The 24,785-nt window shown below is 42.4% G+C and overlaps 1 long non-coding RNA gene across 1 annotated transcript in view; it reads left to right on the top strand.

The window, feature by feature from the left end:
* LOC143707226 (uncharacterized) overlaps positions 1–24,785 on the top strand; it is a 43,480-nt gene that overhangs the window by 9,003 nt on the left and 9,692 nt on the right. Inside the window, exon 2 of the long non-coding RNA XR_013193113.1 lies at positions 1,756–1,897. This is a non-coding gene — a long non-coding RNA (uncharacterized LOC143707226). The remainder of the gene's footprint in view (positions 1–1,755; positions 1,898–24,785) is intronic.

A 24,785-nucleotide genomic window follows, 5' to 3' on the forward strand; every position in this document is an offset into this window, starting at 1 on the left:
AGCTTGTGAAAGTGGCTTTGACTTTAGATCTAAATAATCATAAATTACAATTTACAAATGCAATGACTGCAAAAATGTAAATTAAATAGATTAGCTTTAGTTAGTTTTTTTTGTCTACACAATCAAGCCATGTAGTGCAACCATACAGAGACATGCAGAACCCCCCCCCCCCCCAAAAAAACCAAAAAAAACCAAAAAACACCAGGAAATTAAGTAATAGAAAGGCCCCATGCAAAACATGGTCAACAAGCCTCTTAAAATATCAGACAATTTGACTTTTTTATGACAAGTTTAGTTCGTTGTTTCACATTTCATGAAGTTTTACGGTAAAATCCTGTTAAATGTACAGATTTTGTAACCCTATAAAAAATAGGTAGCAATATTTTTTTGTTTTATCTTGTGGTGTGACTTCCCAGACGCTTTGAATTATTATTTAATGATATATATATATATATATATATATATATATATATATATATATATATATATATATATATATATATATATATATATATAATTCTTACTTTAATAAATACAAGATTTTTATTTGAAAAAGCTTAAACCAACATGAGTACACAGAGTAGAAGATTTAAGATTTTGAACTTTTATGTTATCGACTGGCATAACCTTGCTTCATTGTAGCAGTATTTCACATCAAGATCAGCTGTACTTTGAAGACTCACTACGGTCTCGACACTAAAGCGTGTGTATTTGCCCTGGTGACTCGAGACCTCTTTTTACCCGGCTTAATTATCTAAATATGTCAGATATTGTTTACCAGTCATTCTTAATACAAAGACACAGAAATATTTGGATGTGCCCTCATTTCTAATTATGATGGGCTAATTGCTACAGTAATGCGCTCATTAATTAATGCTTCAGTGTCGGCCCCCGATCGCTGATTTTACAACATCCAGTCCCTTGGCACACATACCGCTGTTATTTGCTGATATGATTTACATAATTTCTTTTTTTAACCACTGGAATAGAGACTTAAGGAGGTAATGTTGGTAAAATAACGTATTTGCTCCTCCAACAACTGAATCAAGGACACACACCAAGTCATGTTTTATCTCAGTTTTTTTTTTACAGTGTAGAAATAATCTAAAAATTGATGAATCCAAGATGGATAAATCTTGATTCCAGTATCAACATTTATATTTCAAATCTCCAAGCTCATCTGTCTTTTTTATTTGCATTAAACATGCATACTGTGTGAATTTTACTGTTTTATTCGATGCAACTGTTTTTCTCCATAGGCCTCCACATTTGAGGTTTTGTGGGTGGCCATCTGACTGGATAGTGTCACTGCACGTGTCACCACCAGGAGGGGCTGGATCACAGTGTTATGAGGCAGGACACATGCAGGAAAGAGTAGAAGCAGAGCAGGGGCATGGTTCTTTGAGCTTAGATGAGTGCCTCAATTGTGAGAGTATGTTCCTCTAAGCCTCTGGTTGACAGCAACACAGTACTCTTATTTAAAGCAATTTCAAACATGTCTTGTCTGACAAGTTTTAAATCCTACTTAACACCCCGTAACAGCCACGAGTTTACTGTCAGAATTAAAGAGGCGAATTCTCAGAGGGGGAGAAATTATCACTTTCATTTTGTTCTCCTCTGTTCTGCAGAAGGGACATGGCAGGGATGTTTACCTAGGGATGAATACATTTACTCCCCATTTGCAACACAATGCCTTTCAGTTCCATGAAAGGCTGCTGAAAAGTTTACCCTATATTTTAATTGCTGCCATTACAGATGAGGGAATGAAAGGGAGGTTCAGTCGCTGCGGGATGACAGGATGTCGGGTCTTAGAGGGCAAAGCAGATGTCTCTGGAGATCAAGCCCAGAGGTCTACATGAGCTCTGTCTGTAATGGTTGTAAGCAGTGTGGAAGAATTGTATCCTTCAGTTCATTTGAAGGTCTTATAATGACTTTCTTTTTTTCTTCTCTATATTAAAAACATCCTTGAATCAAATGCTAGAAATTACATTTGTGTGCAAGAATTACATTTTAATTAAATTTTCAGTTATTAGTCCAGGGAAAGTTTCAAAAAGGAAAATAAAACCTTCACATTTAAAGGGATCCAAAAATAAATTTTAAAGGGATCCAAATATTAAAAAAGGTATTTTACCCACACTCCTATTATTCCAAACCTGTATCTATTTCCTTTCTTTTGTGTACTGTAAAAAAAATACTTTTCAAAGTTGTAAACCAATATTATTAGAGCATGTTTTACAAGAAAATACTATTACTATATTGTTTACTCTTTCTACTATTACAATTTCATGTTTAAATGGATTGCCATTTCTTTGTAATTATTGTGAAATATATTAGCATTTTATGTAATTCATAGTTCTTTATACACAAACTTTTTTCAGTGTGGGACATAAATATATTTTGAGATGTCTTTTTGGTAACACTTTATTTTACAATGTCCTTGTTATGTTACATAGTTAGTAATAATAGTAAGTCATGGACAATTGCATGTAACTAACCCTAACCCTACAGTATTTAGTTAATTAATATTACTCGGTACATAAATGTGTAATTACACTGTAACAAAGACACCTTAAAATATAGTGTAACCATCTTTTTTTCCACCATATGGTGGAAGTCAATGCGAACCAGAACTGTTTGGTAATCAAAATTCTTCAAAAAAATTATTTTGTGTTCAGGAGAAGAAAGTATACTTTATACACTTTATTTTAAGGTGACATAGTTACATTCTACTTACTCAAATAAGTACTGAGTAATGTTAATTTAGTACATGTACTTACTACAGAGTTATGGTTAGGGTTTGGTTTAGGGTTAGTTATTTGTAATTATGCATAATTTACTGTTATTACTATAGTAAGTACATGTAGTAACGTCTAACTACGTCACCTTAAAATAAAGTGTTACCGAAAGTATGAAATTAAGTCATACAGTTTTGGAATTGCATAGGGGTGTTCAAATAATGACAGAATGTTGAATTTTAGTTGAACTATCCCTAGAAGTGTTATGGTGTATATTTTCTAATGCTAGTAGCATCTGTACATTCAGAGCTGGTCACGGGTTCTACAAGGATTCCATAGAGTTATGCGCATTTTTATCTGCTTCGAGAAGCAAAAACAAATCACCAAATGTAACAATCTCCTCCCTGTCCTGGTTGCACTGGCATGTGAGGAGGTGCAGAGATAAGCGCCCTGGTACGTGTCGGTGCTGTGTGAAAGACACTTGTTATCTGTTCCTAACGTGGACTCCTGCTTAGTCTAGGCAGCCACAGAAATATGTTGGGGAAATCTGATATGAGAAATCGGCCCATCTGAGCATCAGTGCGAGCGCATGCCTTGCAGGCCGATGTTTACTTTGCCCTGTGTTTTTGAAGGAAATATGTCAATAGACAACGCTCCGACTGAATCTGGCACACTGGTGGGAGCTTCCTTCATGACCTCATAGTGATGAGACGACTCATAGCTGTGCTGAAAGGGCATTTAGTGGAATGAGCTGTTCGATGATAAAAGCCAAACAATCTCAGTCCCTATTCAGTCAGAATTTCGATAATGTTTTTGTTTAGTTCATTCAATAGTTGCAATATTGTGTTTGTACTGAGAATAGTGCAGTTGAATTCATGCAGGGTGGCTATGTATAAGTTGAGTGTTAGTCTCTAAGGTTAGATTTGCCAAATATTAAGAACAATGTAGCTACCGTACATCAGTCTGAATTTTAAGATCAGTGATCTGAAAGGGATAGACCACCCAAAAATTAAAATGGTCATTTACGAAACCTCATGCCATTCCAAACCTGTATGATTTTTTTTTTGTCTTCTATGGAACACAATATAAGTTATTTGAAGAATGTTGGTATGCTGAGTCAATAGGAACCAAAACAGTTTGGTTTTAATCTTCAATATTGTTTGTTTCATTGTTACAATCCACCCTTTTTGGAACACTAGCTGAGGTCCCTTGATTAGGACAAAACATTTTAATAGCTTTGATAAACAGACAGAACAACAACAACATTACTGTGCGTTGATGCTTGGCATATAAATGTGTTATTGTGCAGATCTTCCCCCTGAAATGCAAAATATTTAACCTACACACACACACACACACAAAAATCTTTATTTACAGTTAATAGTTGTGATTTTCTTTAAGTATGATGTCAAGGCATTATGGAATGACCTATTTGGTGACTGTATGTGGTACAGTTCATACCTGCAGATTTCATTAATTGACAATTAATGAAGAAATTAATTTATTTACCCTCATGAAGTTCAAAAGCCTGTATGACTTACTTTCTTCTGTGAGACGATTGAAAATGATTGATGAATGTTGAATGTTGGTAAGCAAAATGAGAAGATTGATGAATGTTGGTAAGCAGAATGTTTTGCTTTCCACCTGTAACCTGTATAGACAAAGCACAGTGCTTCCCACACAAACCAAAACCAAGGTGGACATGTTTTATAAATCAAAAAAAAAAATGTATATAAAGAGTATTTCATATTCTCATATTCTTATTTCCAATTAGCATTAATTAGTATTAATATACAACTTAAATGTAATGATAATTGTACGATGTTTGATTAGTTGAATTTTACAGGATTTCCAGGAGACGTGTGTCCCATTCTTTAATGGTCCACCTGGAAAAAAAGTTTTGCTGTTTTGCTGTGAACCCCCTCATGGAAGAAGAAAGCATTCGTGTTTACAACTGTGATGAGTGTGTAACCCCTTTAAATTTAGGTAGTTAACAGACTCTTAACTTGGAAAAAATGTAGTAACTACTATTTTGCCACTAGAGGGCGTTTCTCCATGACTAGTAAAATAATTGGAAAAAAAAGTATTATTACAAAACGCAAGAGAGAGCGGAGAAAGAATAAGACGATTCAGAGTGTAACTATTCAAACAAAAGAAAGAAATAGAGTGTGAAGAACATTTTTTTTAGTTCTTTTCTACTGAAATCCGGGGGAAGAAACATCTTTTCATACTTTTATTTCGAAGAACTCCGGTGAGTGTTTTCTTACTCTGTTGTTGCTTTTGTAATCAGTCATGTGTGTTCAATTAATGATTTGCGATAAGAAATATGATTGATAACTAACTGATGATGAGTAAATATTGAAATATCCATGTTGTGACAAATAGATAAAGGATAGTTTTGTCATTAAACCAATCGGAGTTGAATCCAATGTGATGTTAAAATCAACTGCGTCACATACTAATCAATGTGCATTGGTTTGTGTAAACAGAGCCATTTGACGATAGTTTGATGTTAATTAACTCTGGGGATATTGTTGTAAAATAATCAGAGTAAGTGATTTGATGAATATGTATATATGACATTTAGTAGTTTCATTTAGTATTGAGTCATATAACAATAATAATAGTCAGACATTGCTCTGTCTAATGTTGATTTAAGTGGGTATATTCTCCCAGGATTTTCTTTGTAAACCAAGTTAATGAGTTAATATACATTTGAACAAAGAAAAGCAAAAGATCTGAAATTTCATGTGATTTATATCTGTTGTCAATTCAGATAATGTCAATGAGTGACAAGTTCTCTGCATTATGCAGGTTGGTTTTTTTTCTTCCTCCTTGTTTCCAGTTGATGTGTACTTCTTGAGTTGACTGCGGACGAGCGAACGGCGAGCCAACAGTGCCTAGTTGAAGGACAATGCATCTTTCACTGGAGCAAGCTCAGTATCCTTAATCTGTCATCAAACAGATAAGAGAATACAACACACCATAGACTTTGGATACTTTGAGTGAAACTGAGTTTAAAACTACCCGGGTAGTAAATTCTTTCTGTTTTCTTTTCCCTGTCACGTGACCACTTCTGCTTCTATTTTTTTTCCTATTTCAATATTCCTTTCCTGGAAGGATCAGACTTTAAAAGGAAAAAAAACAAATAACAACACAAGGAAAAGACTTTCTGAACTGTGTTTGGGGGAACCATTTATTTTATTTGTTATACTCAACAGGCCTGATTGTATTTTATTTTATTTTTTTGTTAACTGTATGTTTACAAACTGGTACCAATACAGTACATTTTGTTTAATATCTCAAGTTGTGTTGAAATTGCTGTCTCAATCCTCCTTTCCGAACTTAGACGTTAGCTATACTGTGCCCATTCAACCTGATCAGTTTATTTAGAACTTTACAATAGAGTGATACAACGTGTTACATATAAAAGTGGCGAGCCCAGCCAGGAGGATTCTTATTGACAGCTTTAAGTTTAACTATTATTATTATCAGACATCCAAAGCTCAAATTCAAGTGTTCTGAAATTCTTTGAAACCAACAAAGTTTGTATTTTGTTTCATATTAGTTATATTAATTTTTTGGAAAAAAAAAAAAAAAAAAGGAAAAAAAAACCATGGATCTTGAAACTGCATTTGGAGTAGATGTGCAGAAGTCCCTTTGTGTGTTAAACCTTTCTGGGACTAATCCTAATGATGACCTAGCGGCATCCTTTGCTACTTACGGAAAAGTAACTAAGGTTGTACGGGTGGGTAAACCGGATAGAGCTGGTAATACCAAAGCAATTGTCGAGTTTGATTCTGATCAGCCTATAAGTATTTTGAAGCCAGATTTCCCTTGTTATGTACCAAATGTAGCTGATGCTACAGTAACATGGCTAGTTGATAATGTAAATGTTTTGACAAAGAAAACTGACCAGACTGTGAGTCCAGTAGATATTGCTTCGCCTGATGAATCAGGTTCAGATACAGACTCAAATAGCTCTGACACTGACGGTAGTCAAACCCCTCTCCTTAAAGGGAAGACAAAGAGATTAGGTCAGAATCGTGGCTCAGTGCAAGGAACCCCCACTGCAACAGTTGTTCGACCTAAAGTGCCAAAATCCACACCTGTACAGAAGCCTGTTACTTGCATCTCCTCTGATATGCTGAACCCATCTGAAATACAAAGAATTGTAGTTGAACATGTGATTAAGAATGACACTTCTTCAGCTTCATCCATTCAAGGGTCAAAATGGCTGAAATCTTTCTCAGGTCGCATTCCAAGACCACCTGGTGAGGCAGACTTTGAGACATGGTGTTTACACGTTCAGTTGATGTTTCAAGATCGTCTGCCAACTGATGTACAGCGCAGGAAAATTCTGGAAAGTCTCCTTCCACCAGCATCAGATGTGGTCAAACAGCTGGGTCTTTCTGCTTCCCCACAAGAATATGTTGGTCTCCTTGATTCTGCATATGGTCTTGTGGAGGATGGGGATGAGATATTCGCTAAGTTCCTCAACACTTATCAGAACTCAGGTGAGAAAGCCTCTGATTTCCTCCAAAGATTGCAAATTCTCCTCAGTTCTGCTGTGAAAAGAAATGGGTTGAAGAAAACAGATTCCAACCGACAGTAATTCAAGCAGTTTACTCGAGGCTGTTGGGATCAGTCCCTGCTTCTGCTGTTACAGCTAGAGTCAAAACCAGACAAACCTGAATTTGCTCAGCTTTTGCTCCAGATTAGAACTGAGGAAGACCGACGAGCTGCAAAGCTTGAAAGATTACAGCGTCACTTGGGTAGTTCCAGGGCAAAACCCTTCTTGAATGTTCATACAGTAAATGAGGCTTCACTACCCTATGAATCGAACGCAGCCATTCTCACTGCTTACCAGGCTGAAACTGAGGATCTGAGGAGACAGGTTGCAGAGTTAAAAATGCAGCTGAATTCTAAAAAGTCAAAGAAGGAGCAGAAAGCAGAATCCGAGAAGATTAAGAAGGGAAAAGAGCACACAGTGAAAGCAGAAGTTCAGGCATATCAAACAATGTCAAAGCCCCAGCCAAAAGCTTGGTTTTGTTTCAGATGCGGTGGTGATGGCCATATAGCCAGACAGTGTGCGAATCCTCCTAACAAAGATGTTGTGGATCAGAAATACAAGGAGTTGAAGGCTAAGCAAAACGAGTGGAAACTGAAGTATGGTCCACATTTAAACTAGAAAGGGTCTCGATAGAGGGACATATTGAGGCTCAAGATGATCTATTGATCCATCGTCCCAATTTGAATCAAAGTGATACTCATACACCAATTCAGTCTTTCCCAGAAGGTCCCCTAAATGGATTGGTGGGGCCCCGTTGCACTGCTTTACTTGTCATTGATGGGACCCCTTGTGAATGCCTTCTCGATTCTGGTTCACAAGTGACCACTGTGTCAGAATCTTTTTATAACTCATACTTGCAGTCACATTCAATCTTGTCCCTTGATGATATACTCGAAATCGAAGGTGCTGGAGGGCAAGTAGTACCCTATTTGGGATACCTTCATCTTAGTATTGAGTTTCCAGAAGAAATTGCTGGAAGGACAGCAGAAGTCCGTACATTAGCTCTGGTGGTTCCTGACTGCAAAACCAACAGTGAAATTCCAGCCTTAGTTGGGACAAATACTCTGGATGCATTGTACAAAGTTTGTACTAAAGGTCTTGAGAGTCATCGCAGAAGCCCCCAGAGCCATGTATATACAGCTCTTGTAAAAGAATTGAGTAACCGACATAAAATTGAGCTGAGGAATGGGAGGGTTGCGAATGTGAAGCTCCAAGGCAAAGTGGCCCATACAGTTTCTGCCGGTCAGAAGATGGTATTGACTGGATATGCAAGGAATGTTTCTCTGCCTTTGGGTACACCTATTATTGTCGAGCCCTTTTCCCATTCCAATTTACCAAGTGGGCTTCTGTTCTGTAATTATGTTCTCACTTGCCCAGCCAGGACTTCTTTCAGGGTGCCTGTTCTTGTGCAAAACTGCACAGATCATGACATTACAGTACCGTCAAAGAAGATCATAGCTGAGCTTTCAGTACCACTTTCTCTTTCCAATCCTACACAAACTGTATCAAAAGATTCCCCGCTTGCAGTGCCGTGTGCAGAAGTGTGCTCAGACACTAAAGGCTCCATCACTCTTGACTTTGGCAAATCTCCTTTGCCAGAAGAGTGGAAAGCTAGGATCACGCAACAATTTAATTCCATTCCAGAAGTCTTTGCTCTCAGTGATCTGGACTATGGCCATACTACTGAAGTCAAACATCGAATTCGTCTTTCTGATTCTACTCCGTTTAAACAACGAGCAAGGCCAATTCATCCATCAGACCTTGAAGCGGTGAGACTCCATCTTAAAGAGCTGCGCGACGCTAACATAATCCGCGAGTCAGAGAGCCCTTTTGCTTCACCCATTGTGGTAGTGAAAAAGAAAAATGGTGCCATAAGACTCTGTGTTGATTATAGAAAACTGAATAGCCAGACTATTAAGGACGCGTACGCCCTACCGAACATTGAGGAGGCTTTTGCATCTTTGACTGGATCCAAGTGGTTTTCAGTCATGGATCTAAAATCTGGCTATTATCAAGTCGAGGTCGAGGAAAAAGACAAGCACAAGACAGCATTTGTGACCCCAATAGGGTTCTGGGAATTCAATCGCATGCCACAAGGGGTCACTAATGCGCCAAGCACGTTTCAACGTGTGATGGAGAAGTGTGTAGGCAGTATGAATTTAAAAGAAGTCTTAGTGTTCCTTGATGACCTCATTGTGTTTTCCAGTACACTTGAGGAACATGAAGATCGCCTCATGCGTGTTCTCACCAGACTCAAAGATTATGGTCTAAAGTTGTCCCCTCAGAAATGCCATTTCTTTCAAACCTCTGTCAAGTACCTTGGGCATGTAGTGTCAGAGAAAGGTGTAGAAACCGATCCAGGAAAGATTGCAGCACTCACCTCCTGGCCTAGACCCAACAACATCAAGGAGCTGAAGTCCTTTCTTGGATTTACAGGATACTATAGGAGGTTTGTTAAAGATTATTCAAAAATTGCCAGACCTCTCAACAGTCTAACTGCTGGATATCTTTCACCTAAAAGGCTGTCTGGTGTGAAAAGAGCTCAGTTTTCCCCTGCTGACTGGAAACGACCTTTCAATGAAAAGTGGTCTTCAGAGTGTGAAGAGGCCTTTCAGACCTTAATACAGAAGCTGACATCTGCACCTGTCTTAGGATTTGCGAACCCGAGGAAGCCTTATATATTGCACACTGACGCCAGTCTGCATGGACTCGGAGCGGCTCTATATCAGGAACAGGATGGCCAACATAGAGTAATCGCTTATGCAAGCCGCGGACTGTCTAACTGTGAAAGGCGGTATCCTGTTCATAAACTTGAATTTCTTGCCCTCAAGTGGGCGGTGACAGACAAATTCTTTGACTTCCTTTATGGGGCCAAATTTGTCGTCATGACTGACAACAACCCCTTAACCTATGTGTTGACCTCAGCTAAGCTCGATGCTGCAGGACACAGATGGTTAGCTGCCCTCTCAAGTTTTGATTTCAGCATAGAGTACAGAGCCGGGAAAAGGAACCAAGATGCAGACGGTTTATCCCGAAGACCACACACACAGAACGAGTACGATTATAGTTCCAAGGAGGAGGACGATCGGATACAACAGTTCATTTCTCGGTTTGTGAGAGAAGGATCGGAACCAGCATTCTCTAAGGAGGCTGTGAAAGCAGTGTGTCAGAGGCATAACGTGCTCGACAGTGCAAACTCTGAAGATGGAGCAGATAGCGAACCAGCAATTGTTGAGTGTCTGGCCATGAGTGAAGAAGCTATTCCACCTGATTTCTTATCCACAGATTCCTTCCTTGGATCTAGCACGCTTCCAAGTATGTCCCAGCAGGATTGGGCTCGAGAGCAACGGAATGACCCTGCTGTGAACCGAGTGATTGACATTGTTAAGTCAAGCAAGCACCTTTCCTGCCGTGCTAGGTTGCATGAGGATAGAGAAGTCCAGGTGATGTTGAGAGTTGTAGACCAGTTTGTTCTTACTAATGATGTCTTGTACCGGAAGCGCATCATTGGAGGGGAGCCTCTATTCCAGCTCGTCCTTCCTAAAGCTTTCAGACAAGTGGCTCTTACAGAACTGCATGATTCCGTTGGTCACCTGGGCATTGAAAGGACAGTAGACCTTGTGCGTCAAAGGTTTTATTGGCCCAGAATGGCACTGGATGTAGAGGAGAGGATTAAGTCTTGTGAGAGGTGTGTGAGACGCAAAGCAAGGGTAGAGCGGAGTGCTCCTCTTGTCAATATAAACACAAGTCGTCCCCTTGAATTGGTCTGTATGGACTATTTGTCTTTGGAGCCAGATGGAAAGGGCACAAGGAACATACTTGTAATCACTGATCATTTCACAAAATATGCCGTTGCTGTGCCAACCTCTGATCAAAAAGCGAAGACAGTCGCCAAAGCCTTATGGAACCACTTCTTTGTTCATTATGGTTTCCCAGAGAGACTTCATAGTGATCAGGGCCGTGACTTTGAGTCCTCTGTCATAAAAGACCTCTGTCAGTTGCTAGGTATAAAGAAAACCAGGACAACGCCGTACCATCCACGTGGCAATCCGGTGGAACGGTTTAACAGGACTCTTTTGGGGATGCTCGGGACACTCTCTGAAGAAAACAAGCTGAGATGGAAGGAATTTGTTCAGCCTTTAGTGCACTCTTATAATTGCACCAAGAATGACACAACAGGATTCTCCCCATACCAGCTGATGTTTGGTCGACAACCAAGCCTTCCCCTTGACCTTGCATTCGGCCTGACTCCCAGGAACCCTGGTAAAGTGCCTCATTCAGAGTATGTAAAGAAATTGAAAGAGAGCCTTCAAGAGAGTTACCGACTAGCCATTGAACAGAGTGACAGAACCGCACAAAGGAACAAACAACGATATGACCTCAAAGTCAGAGAATCCATCCTAGAGTCTGGTGACAAAGTGCTCATAAGGAATGTGGGACTTCGTGGAAAGCATAAAATTGCTGACAAATGGAGCAAAATTGTGTATAGGATTGTGAAGCAGATCGATGACTCACCAGTTTATGTTGTTGCACCTGTGGACTCAGAAGGTCCAGGGAGAACCCTACACAGGGATTTACTTTTACCCTGTGGATTTCTGTCTACTTGTACAGATGGATCTACAAGTGCAGAGTCTCAACCGAGGATGGAGAGTTTCAGTGTACCCCAGGATGCTCCCACAGATAAGATTGATGATATTTCAGATCACATTCCTGAGGATCTGGTAGTAGAGTACTACTCACCCCAGTCACTGTCTTGGATCGAAACAATTGACCTCCCGCTTCCAAGCCAACAAGTGGTTGAACCTGAGGGAGAAGTATGTAGTTCAGAAGAACAGACTGCTGAACTAGGAAACATGTGTCCTGTGCAGTCTCAGGAAGGAACTAGGACATCTGAACATGAGGATTATGCAGAGTCAACCTTAAGCCCAGAGGCTCAACCATTCTATCCGCAGACAACATCAGTGTTGATTGAATTGACTGACACCCCGTCAGTTGGTGCAGAAACAGATTTGACTGCTCCAGAAGAATTAATCAAAGGCCAAGAAGAGGAAGATGAAGTTAAAGCTGATGTCTCTAAAGAGTCTGACAATTCTGAAACTGAAGGAATACCTCAATCAAGTGATGAACTGGTGCAGGAACATTTCACACAAAGAAGATCTACTAGACAAATAGTTCCACCACGTAAACTGACTTACCCGACTTTAGGGAATCCTTTAGTCCTCATTATGCAATCTTTATTTGGTGGACTCGACAAAGCATTCTCCCAAGCCCTTGACTATGACATGAGCCCTAGAGTTAGTTCACTTTTACCTCATGAAATTGTATAAATTAACTACATGCAGGGACGCATGCAGATTTAGGGGGGGAGGATGTAACCCCTTTAAATTTAGGTAGTTAACAGACTCTTAACTTGGAAAAAATGTAGTAACTACTATTTTGCCACTAGAGGGCGTTTCTCCATGACTAGTAAAATAATTGGAAAAAAAAGTATTATTACAAAACGCAAGAGAGAGCGGAGAAAGAATAAGACGATTCAGAGTGTAACTATTCAAACAAAAGAAAGAAATAGAGTGTGAAGAACATTTTTTTTAGTTCTTTTCTACTGAAATCCGGGGGAAGAAACATCTTTTCATACTTTTATTTCGAAGAACTCCGGTGAGTGTTTTCTTACTCTGTTGTTGCTTTTGTAATCAGTCATGTGTGTTCAATTAATGATTTGCGATAAGAAATATGATTGATAACTAACTGATGATGAGTAAATATTGAAATATCCATGTTGTGACAAATAGATAAAGGATAGTTTTGTCATTAAACCAATCGGAGTTGAATCCAATGTGATGTTAAAATCAACTGCGTCACATACTAATCAATGTGCATTGGTTTGTGTAAACAGAGCCATTTGACGATAGTTTGATGTTAATTAACTCTGGGGATATTGTTGTAAAATAATCAGAGTAAGTGATTTGATGAATATGTATATATGACATTTAGTAGTTTCATTTAGTATTGAGTCATATAACAATAATAATAGTCAGACATTGCTCTGTCTAATGTTGATTTAAGTGGGTATATTCTCCCAGGATTTTCTTTGTAAACCAAGTTAATGAGTTAATATACATTTGAACAAAGAAAAGCAAAAGATCTGAAATTTCATGTGATTTATATCTGTTGTCAATTCAGATAATGTCAATGAGTGACAAGTTCTCTGCATTATGCAGGTTGGTTTTTTTTCTTCCTCCTTGTTTCCAGTTGATGTGTACTTCTTGAGTTGACTGCGGACGAGCGAACGGCGAGCCAACAGTGCCTAGTTGAAGGACAATGCATCTTTCACTGGAGCAAGCTCAGTATCCTTAATCTGTCATCAAACAGATAAGAGAATACAACACACCATAGACTTTGGATACTTTGAGTGAAACTGAGTTTAAAACTACCCGGGTAGTAAATTCTTTCTGTTTTCTTTTCCCTGTCACGTGACCACTTCTGATTCTATTTTTTTTCCTATTTCAATATTCCTTTCCTGGAAGGATCAGACTTTAAAAGGAAAAAAAACAAATAACAACACAAGGAAAAGACTTTCTGAACTGTGTTTGGGGGAACCATTTATTTTATTTGTTATACTCAACAGGCCTGATTGTATTTTATTTTATTTTTTTGCTAACTGTATGTTTACAAACTGGTACCAATACAGTACATTTTGTTTAATATCTCAAGTTGTGTTGAAATTGCTGTCTCAATCCTCCTTTCCGAACTTAGACGTTAGCTATACTGTGCCCATTCAACCTGATCAGTTTATTTAGAACTTTACAATAGAGTGATACAACGTGTTACAAGTGCTTATCAGGATAGACAAAATGTTGGATTTTCAAAAGTATGTGAAGTATGTGAAGTTTGTGCCAAAGTTGTACACGCTGGTTTGTTATTGTACGGACATCGATGTTACATTTTCATGCCCCTAAACATGGCTCTGAAAAACAAACAAACTGTGATTGGTTGCTTTACATGTCAGTCAGACGGCCTTTGTGTGGCCGTTGGCAAATGAAAGCTATGGAGTCCAGACCTTCTGCCGTCAGTCTGAAGGTCTGGCTACATTAGACTACATTATACCTAAAATCAATATAAAACCTGAAGGGGCTGGGGAGAGTTTTAACATTGCAATTCATTGTTTTGTTTCCATGTTAAGAATGAAAGACAGACGACAGACATTCTTAAAAGGATGCAGTGGGCCAGTAAAGCCTGTTGTTAGTTCAGCCATAAATGACAATTGTCATCAGTTACTCACTCTCATGTAATTTCAAACCTGCATGACTTTCTTCTGTGGACCATAAAAGAATATGAATGAGTGATTCAATGAGCGAATCTGCATTTTCATTCAGCCGTCTGCTGTTTTTTACACATTGGTTTAAACAGACAAATCACATGCGAAAATCAGACTGAATTTTTGTGTAGAACTTCCGTCTAAGTGTGAGCAGACCTTTGGCTTATCTCTTTTTGTGGAACAAGCATTATCACAGCAAACTTGTGTTACAATCACCCCGTTCTCCCCTGCTGTCAGTCTGTTACTGGTGAAAACTCAACATATCTTGTGTGTCTGTTACACTATATGTACTGTTTATTCTGCGTTTGAGGAAGCGAGAGAGAGAGATACAACAGTTTTGATTACTGCTCTGCTACTTTTATGGGGGTCTGACAGGCCATGTCCTCACAGTGGGAAATCAGTAGCTCTGTAATTAGCCCTGTGGGGGAGCTCTGCTGTCTGCAGCACCTCACAGAGGGAGCGCTAGCCTTGCCGTTTTTGCCCTGTTCTTACTCATCTCCAATGAACTGCTGTCCTTACACGGGGTCAAACGCACAGTACACCCATAGGGCAGGTTCACACAGAACGCGTTTTTGCCAACCCGATCTCACGACAATTCTGCATAATTCCCGAGGTGGCTAATTCATACGAATTCATATGACCTCACTCGTACGAATTCATACGAATTTTGCTAAATCGTACATATTTTACAAGTTGCCCAATTCGTACGAATGACCTACTCCTGACCCCGCCCCTAAACCTACCCATCACTGGGGTTTAGACAAATTACAAGACAAATTGGTCATGGGATAGTGTTGCTTTTTGCCAGTAGAATGGAAAAAAAGTGCAAGGTCTAGAGACCGTTTTTAAAAATCTGAACTTGTGAGAGCCTCATTTGTTGAATGCCGTGTTATGCGTGAGACGGGAGCACAGTGACTAAGATGTTCGTCTAGCGCATGTTTACATTTAAATATAATCGAAAAAACGCGTTCTGTGTGAACAGCCGAATTGAGCACACTGCTGATAAGATCTGTATGCATTTTGCCGGAAAGAATGGGCTTGAAAGTTGAATGCCGCAATAGACGTGTCACGTGTGGTTTGTAGTGAAGTGTGGTTTTGCTTAAAGTTAACCCTGATCTTGTTCTTTTATATTGCTTTGAGAGTATACAATGAACTATTCACTGTGAGAATGACTTAAATTTAAAATAGAACATGTCAGTGAATAGTGCAAATACTTGACTAACTTGACTTGTGCCCTGAGCTTTTGAGCAGTGCACACGCCAATAGAAAATCTCCTGTTTATATTGGATTCTACTGGGATTTTCAAGGTTGCTCTCAGTGGAGCCAAGTTGGAATTATTGGGATGTGGAAGCTTCAAATGTATTAACTACTGAAAATGACAGATTGACGCCATGGGTATTTTCAGACTTTGTATTTTAGTTGGTAAAATATCTTGCCACATTGTTTGTCTTTGTACAATTAGATAAAAGTATGATTGGAAAGGCTATTGCAATTAGAAAACGGGGATATTATAGTATTTCCAGATGACTGAAGAGCACAGACCTGCTTGTCCTTATAGATATTACGTTAAAAGCTCCACAAAAAGCTATATGCACTTTGATTTTTCTTTTTTTAAAGATACAAAGGCTTAATATGTGACCCCACATTTTATTCTTGACCTTTTTACTTTTTATTTATGGGAAAATAGTGGCAAAGAGGGGAAACAGACCTTAACCCAGCTATAAGGGTCAAAGACAAAGCGTGTTAAAAAAATTGTAAATGTCAAGTTCTTAGAAATGTACTGAATTCATGGTTTTGACAAACTGTAAGATACCATTTTCAACTGAAGCATAAATTGAATGACAAATTGAATCTAAAAATGTCATGGGGTGTAACCAAGTAAACAATATTTAAATAAAATAAAATATTAAATGTTTTTGCATGTATTTTTCAAATTTGTTGTTATATTTAAGATCACTGACCATGACAGAGTCATGTGGGTCTTCAGGAGATTTAAAGAGCCCCTACTATGCTACTTTAAAGTGTCCTAATGTTGTTTTGGAGTCTCCTACAACAGGTTTTAATTTTCTCATAATATACATTTGCACATCACCACGTTCCCTTTCAAGGGAACTCGAGCTGCGTTTGAGACGCGGTGGGAACGCTCTGCGTGATTACGTCGTGAAGCACGTGTAAAATCAGTACTATGGAAGCCCGCTACGACATAGGTGATGCATAGTCCAGGAAACTATAAAGCAACCCTGAAATCAGACCGCGATAGCTTCTGTACCTTCAGCAAAGGCTCTCTGTATATCTGTCTGTGTCTATTTATTGTTGTCTGTCAAGCCCAATATATATTCATATATCTATCATATAAAATGGCGAGCAAGCAAGATTATAGACGGTGTGTTGTTCCCTAGCCTCGCTATATCACGGGTTGGGACACGCATCAGCTTTGTGTTGCTTGTTTGGGAGTGGAGCATGCCCAGTCAGTCCTCGAAGGGGCTGATTGAGAGCATTGTATGAGTCTATCTATAAAGACGCTCCGCTCCCGCCGATCGTTCTTTGAGGGGGACGGTTCGGTTCGCGTTCCCCGGGGTGCGGGTCCCGCTGCTGCTGAGGCTCAGCGTCGACTTTCATCTTGGGGTTCGCAGATGGATCTAGTAGCGGGGCTTGAGACGGGCCCGGTCCTTTCTCAGCCCTTACCTGCTGGAACCGGTGTCTCTGCCCAGGAAGGAGCCCGCTCTGCGGCTTCTCCTTCCGGGGCTGGGGCACCAATATTGCGGCTATCCAGTTCTGAGGATCTGGATGTCGCGAGTATGGGGGATTTTGAGTGTTCGCCAGCTCATACCCCTGCTGATGAGGAGCTTATGGAGGTTTTATCTCGTGCTGTAGCTAACTTAAATATTGACTGGCCAGCCGATGATGTTGATGTGGTATCTAGAAAAAGTCTGTTAGATGAGCGTTTTCTACCATCTAGATCACGACCCTCCTCGTCGGGAACTCCCGTTCTTTCCCGATCTTCACACTGAGGTATCGAGATCGTAGATCAAACCGGCATCTTTCAGAGTACATAACCCTCAGACCAGTAATTATAGCAAAATTCAAGGTATTGAGTACTTTGGTTATTTATCTATGCCTCGCGCGGAAGACACACTAGCGAGTTATCTTTCCCCCGAGTCATCTTCTCCTCTGAAAGCCCCAACGTTACCCACCAAACCTTTAAAAAATACATCTTTGTTGGTGGGTAAAGCGTTTTCGGCAGCAGGTCAGGCCGCGGCATGTTTACACACTATGTCGATTCTCCAAGCGTACCAGGCTGACCTGTTGAGGGACATAGACGATTGTGAGGAAGTTAGTGCTGACGCAATTCGAGAATTGCGTCGCACGACAGATTTATCTCTCTGGGCCACCAAGGAGACGGCCAAGTCTGTGGGCCGCTCTATGGCAGCCTTGGTGGCCACGGAACGCCATTTATGGTTAAATTTATCTGAAATAAAGGATAAAGACAGAACTGTTCTTCTGGACGCACCGCTGTCACCTACAAGTCTGTTCGGCGACGCTATAAATTGTGTCGTCGATAGGTTTCAAGAAAATAAGAAACAAGCGGCTGCGTTTCAGAGGTTTCTTCCTTGCCGGTCTAGTGTCCCCGAGGCTGCTCGTGATATAAAGTCTGTGCAGCCTCGTCCGTCTACGAGCTCCGCTCACAGAGTTCAGCAAAAACAGATCGTCGCCGCTCGAGCACCTCCTCAATCTATGGTTCCTGAGTGGCGGTCGCAGCCCAAGCCTGTTAGGGGTAGACAAGATCTGACGACTGTTATCTCTAGGAGAGCTTGGTCTAAGAAGAAGTCCTGACGCCAAGGCTATCAGGCTTCTGAGGGTGGTCCCCTCCAGGGAGGAACGATTCCGAGAAACCGTCCCTCCTTGGCACCCTCCGGGGGGCGACTCTCAGTGGAGAGCCGCAGCGTTGCCACTTCGGTTGTTCCCTGCCGGTTCGCCGCTTCAGGGCGCCGAGGTGTCAGCGTCCCCGTGCAATCCTCTGAGGAGGGTTGTAGAACGGTCAGTTCGGTTGTTCCCTGTTGTTCCCTTCAGGGCGCCGAAATGATTATTCAATCAAATCCAGAGGCCAGTCTCGAGAGACTTGTTCCCTTATCGGAATTTCTGGCAGCGTGGAAACTTCTGCCAAATATTTCTCTATGGGTCCTGCACATAACAGAAAAGGGTTACAGAATTCAGTTCAGTTTTCGTCTGCCCAGATTTCAAGGGGTCCTCCCCACGGTGGTGGACTCACAGCAGGCTCTGGTTATGGAGCAAGAAGTACTGACACTTCCTCGAAAAGGAGCTATAGAAAGGGTTTCTCCTACCAGCAGAGAGTCAGGGTTTTACAGCCGTTACTTCATTGTTCCAAAGTAGGATGGATTTGGGACTGGTTTGTCACAATAGACTTGAAGGACGCGTACTTCCATGTATCCATCCATCCTCTTCACAGGAGGTTCCTGAGGTTCGCTTTCGGGGACGAAGCATACCAATATCGGGTTCTTCCATTTGGCCTAGGTTTACCTCCCCGCACATTTACAAAATGCGTGGATGCAGCTCTGGCTCCGTTGAGACTCCAGGGCATCCGCGTATTAAATTACATCGACGATTGGTTGATTTTAGCTCAGTCAGAGCAGGTGGCAGTTCAGCATCGAGATGCTGTTCTGTCCCACATAAAGAGTTTGGGGTTGCGGCTCAACACCAAAAAGAGTGTCCTGCTTCCTGCTCCGAGGACCACTTTTCTAGGTGTAATTTGGGATTCGACCACAATGCAGGCACGCCTGTCTCCTGCTCGTATTTCTGCGATTCTCACAGCCGCAAAGAATGTGAAACTAGGCCAGTCACTCACTGTGAAACAGTTTCAGAGACAGTTGGGTCTCATGGCAGCTGTGTCCAACGTTATTACTTTTGGCCTTCTGTACATGAGACCCCTGCAGTGGTGACTCAGGACCAAGGGGTTTTCTCCGAGGGGAAATCCGTTCCGCAAGATCAAGGTCACGCGGCTATGCCTTCGTGCCTTGGTCATGTAGAAGAAACCTTGGTTCCTCGCCCAGGGCCCAGTGTTGGGGGCTCCTTGTCGACGCGTCACGCTTTTGACGGATGCTTCCCTCACGGGATGGGGGGCGGTCATGAGTGGCCGCTCAGCGCAAGGTCTTTGGCAGGACCATCAATGTTCCTGGCACATAAATCGTTTGGAGTTGATGGCGGTATTTCGAGCACTCAAATATTTCCTGCCAGACCTGAGAGGCCATCATGTGGTGGTCCGCACAGACAACACTTCGGTGGTCTCCTATATCAACCATCAGGGGGGTCTGAGGTCGCGTCATCTTTGCAAATTGGCCAATCAGATCCTCCTATGGGCCCAGGGGAAGTTATTGTCGCTCAAGGCGGTATATATTCCGGGGCGTCAGAATGTGGGAGCAGATATTCTGTCGAGACAGGGGCTGAGGCCCGGGGAGTGGAGACTTCACCCCGAAGTGGTGGAGATCCTGTGGGAAGTTCGGTCGTGCTCAGGTAGACCTTTTCGCATCATCAGATTCAACCCATTGTCCCATGTGGTTCTCTCTAACGCCCCCAGCTCCTCTCGGTCTGGATGCGATGGTGCAGGTGTGGCCGAGGCTATTCCCCCGATATCTATGCTTCCGAGGGTTCTAGAGAGGGTTCGCCGAGAAGGGGCTCGTCCGCTACTAGTAGCCCCTTATTGGCTGACCCGAGTATGGTTCTCGGACTTGGTGTCTCTGCTGTACGGCTCTCCCTTGGAGAACCCACTCAGGGTGGACCTCCTGTCCCAGGCCGGGGGCACGATATTTCACCCTCGGCCCGAGTTGTGGAAACTGTGGGCCTGGCCTCTGAGCCATCAACAAACAGATTATTTTACTTGTACTTATTTATTTACAGAGTATTTTTCTAATTCATTTGGGTGAACATGTGGAAACGTCTAAGGTTACGTATGTAACCCTGGTTCCCTGAGAGGGAACGAGACGCAGCGTTGAGACGCGGTGGGAACGCTCTGCGTGATTGCGTCGTGAAGCACGTGTATAATCAGTCCAATGGAAGAGCTAGACTTCATAGGCGGGTGACGTCATAGTCCAGGAAGCTATAAAGCACACCAGAAAACAGACCGCGACAGCTTCTGAAAAACCTGAAGCAAGTTGATCAGGGCATGCAGGAAGTATGGCAGGAATACGCAGCGTCTCGTTCCCTCTCAGGGAACCAGGGTTACATACGTAACATGAGACGTTCCCTTTCAAGGGAACTCGAGCTGCGTTGAGACGCGGTGGGAACCCCATACCCACTACGCCATAATGAGAAATACCCGTTCTGTGTGAAGTCCTTGCGCACACTAAGAAGCAAGCAGCCTAGCCCCGGGACCTAGCTCTAGGTCATAAAATCTGACAAATTTATGTGGTGAGGACCAGCCTGCCGCATTACAAATGTCCTGAAGGGAAACACCCGAAATTAAAGCCTACAGGCAGCCATACTCCTTGTAGAATGGGCCTGAACAGCCATAGGTGAAGGCTGTCCGGCCGCTTCATACGCAAGTGAGATAGCCTCAACTACCCACTTACTCATTATCTGTTTAGATGCAGGGCAACCTATCTTAAGTTACACGAAGCAGACAAATAATTGTTCTGATATACGCCACTGAGCAGCTCTGTGGACATAAGCATCCAAAGCCCGGACAGGGCATAACAGATTAAGCTTTTCCTGATCTGGGGTATTAAAAGGTGGAGGACAGAAGGCCTAGAGCACAAATGACCCGCACATTTAGTAGGGACCTAGAAATACAACCCGACCTGGGTTGAAGAAATACTACCACCAAACCAGGTGCAAATCCAAGTACGTGTAGGTCTCAGCCTCATGTACCACGGAGAAGACGAAATTAAGGATCTCTCCTCAGAGATAACCCAGCAAAGAAACATTCATTACAGTAATCAAGTACTTTACCAACAGGGCAGAAACAAGATTCAGAAGGTGTTCTCTGCACCAGGCAGAGAACAGTTTCCATATCAATGCATATTTAGTCTTCAAGTGGAGGGAGCTCTTGACTGGAGTATGGTCTCCACGACCTCGGTCGAGAGACCTGAATCTATGAGCTGGGCCCCCTCAGAGGCCGAGCCCACAGTATCCATAACTCCAGAGCTCCCAGGAGCAAAGATATCTGCTCTGATATACAAGACCATCAGTGTGTAGTCCGGACCCTTCACCGAGCGACCACTCATGATTGCCCCCGACTTGTGAGGGAAGCATCCGTCGAAAGCATTATGCGTCGACAAGAAGCCCCCAATACTGGGCCTGGGCGAGGAACCAAGGTTCTTCCACATGACCGAGGCACATAGGCATAGCCGCGTGGCCTTGATCATATGAAAACTGATTTCCCCTCGGAGAAAACCCCTTGGTCCTGAGCCACTACTGCAGGAGTCTCATGTACAGAAGGCCAAAAGTAACTACGTTGGACGCAACTGCCATGAGCCCCAACCAAAGACCTTTCACCGAGCGGCCACTCATGACCGCCCCCCATCCTGTGAGGGAAGCATCCGTCGATAGCGTGACACGTCGACAAGAAGCCCCCAGCACTGGGCCCTGGGCGAGGAACCAAGGTTTCTTCCACATGACCAAGGCACGTAGGCATTGCCGCGTGACCTTGATCGTGCGAAACGGATTTACCCTCGGAGAAAACCCCTTGGTCCTGAGCCACCACTGCAGGGGTCTCATGTACAGAAGGCCAAAAGTAACTACGTTGGACGCAACTACCATGAGTCCCAACAGTCTCAGAGACTGTTTTGCAGTGAGTGACTGACCTAGTTTTACATTCTTTACGGCTGTGAGAATCGCAGAATACGTGCAGGAGACAGATGTGCTTGCATGTTGTCGAATCCCATATTACACCAAGAAAAGTGGTCCCCTGAGCTGGGAGGAGTCCACTCTTTTTGGTGTTGAGCCGTAACCCCAACCTCCTTATGTGGGACAGAACGACATCTCGATGTTGAACTCCCAAAAGCTCTGACTGAGCTAAAATCAACCGATCGTCGATATAATTTAATACGCGAATGCCCTGGAATCTCAGAGGAGCCAGAGCTGCATCCACGCATATTGTAAAGGTGCGGGGTGATAACCTAGGCCGAATGGAAGAACCCGATACTGGTATGCTTCGCCCCTGAAAGCAAACCTCAGGAACCTCCTGTGATGAGGATGGATAGATAAGTAAGCGTCCTTTAAGTCTATTGTGACAAACCAGTCCTAGGACTGAGTCTGTGACACAATCATATTTAGCGTAAGCATATTTTGAACTTAAGATTCTGAAACCTGCTGTTTAATTGACGCAGGTCTAGAGTAGGACGCAACCCCTCATCCTCTTTCAGAAACAATGAAGTAATGGCTGTAAAACCCTGACTGTCTGCCGGGAGGAGGAACCCCTTCTACAGCTCCTTTTGCAGAAGTGTTAGTACTTCCTGCTCCATAACCAAAGCCTGCTCGGGGTCCACCACAGTGGGGAGGACCCCTAGAAATCTGGGCGGACAAGAACCGAATTCTGAACCCTTTCCTATAGTGTGCAGGACCCACTGAGAAATATGTGGCAGTAGTTTCCACGCTGCCAGAAATTCTACTAGGGGAACCAGTCTCTCAAGACTGACCTCTGGATTTGGTTGAACAGTCACTACGGTGCCCTGAAGCGGTGAACCGGCAGGGAACAACCGAACTGACCGTTCTACGACCCTCCTCGGAGGATCGTATGGGGACGCTGACACTTCGGTGCCCTGAACGGCGAACCGGCAGGGAACAACCGAACTGGCAGCGCTGCAACCCTCCTCAGAGAGTCGCACCCCAGAGGGCGCTGAGGAGAAACGATTTCTCAAAACCGTCCCTGCCCCGGAAAAACCCTCAGAAGCCTGATAGCCTCGTTTTTTTTTTTGCGACAGGACTTCCTGTCTAAGCTTTATTAGAGATGACGACAGTCCTCAGATCTTGCCTTTCTCTAAATAGCTTAGTTCCTACGACCCTCCTCGGAGGATCATTGGAAAAAGAAGGCACCTCGGCACCATGAAACGGCGAACCGGCAGGGAAACTGAACTGACTGCTCTACGACCCCCCTCGGAGGATCGTTTGGGGACACTGACACCTTGGTGCCCTGAACGGTGAACTGGCAGGAAAACCGAACTGGCAGCACTGCGACCCTCCTCAGAGAGTCGCACCCCAGAGGGCGCTGAGGAGAAACGATTTCTCAAAACCATCCCTACCCCGGAGGGGACCACCCTTAGAAGCCTGACAGCCTCGGCGTCAGGGCTTCCTCTTTGTCCAAGCTATTTTAGAAATAAAACAGTCCTCAGATCTTGCATATCTCTAACTTTTTGGCTAGACTGCTACCGCCACCCAGGTCCCCCCTCAATTGTGGAGGAGCCCCAATGGCGGTGCTCGTTTTGCACTCTGTGCTGCGAGGAGCTTAGTAGACCGAGAATTCTCCCGCCCAGCAGTCTCAGGAACATTAGATTGGTGAGGAAGAAACCTCTGGTTTATTTCTTAGTTGTTTTTTTTTTAAAGCAGAGCGTCCAGAAGAACAGACATAATTAATCTTATTTTTCTTTATTTTTAAATCAGAAACATGTGTGTGTGTGTGTATATATATATATATATATATATATATATAAAATATCACTCCGTGGCCACCAGCAGGAAAACAACCGAACTGGCCGTGCTGCGACCCTCCTCAGAGAGTCTCTTTAACCTGAGGCACTGTCATACCATGATACTTAATACCCATAGCATTACTATAGTTAGACATTTGGGCATTAAACACATAAAATAGAAACCTTATTCCACAATCTCGAAACCTCAGTGTGGAGATAGGGAAAAAACGGCAGTCCCCGACGAGGAGGCTGAGATACAGAGTTTTTCTGTTTTTAGATATATTTAATCTAATAAACTCTTTTTATTTTCACTCTCATAATGTTCAGTTGGCCAGTAAATATTTAACTAGCAACAGCACTAGATAAACCTCCTTTTAAAGCTCCTCTTTATTCAACAGAGTTATGAGCTGACTTATTTATTTATTTATTGAAAACTCAAACATCTGCCTTTTTCTTAATATCTTTATTTGTTTTGTTCTCTTTTTCTAAACAAACACTGGGTCTGGCAGGTGAAAGCTGAG

Source organism: Siphateles boraxobius, unplaced genomic scaffold (assembly GCF_051911475.1).
Source record: "Siphateles boraxobius isolate OS27281-9 unplaced genomic scaffold, OSU_SipBor_1 41, whole genome shotgun sequence".
NCBI classification, from domain to species: domain Eukaryota; kingdom Metazoa; phylum Chordata; class Actinopteri; order Cypriniformes; family Leuciscidae; genus Siphateles; species Siphateles boraxobius.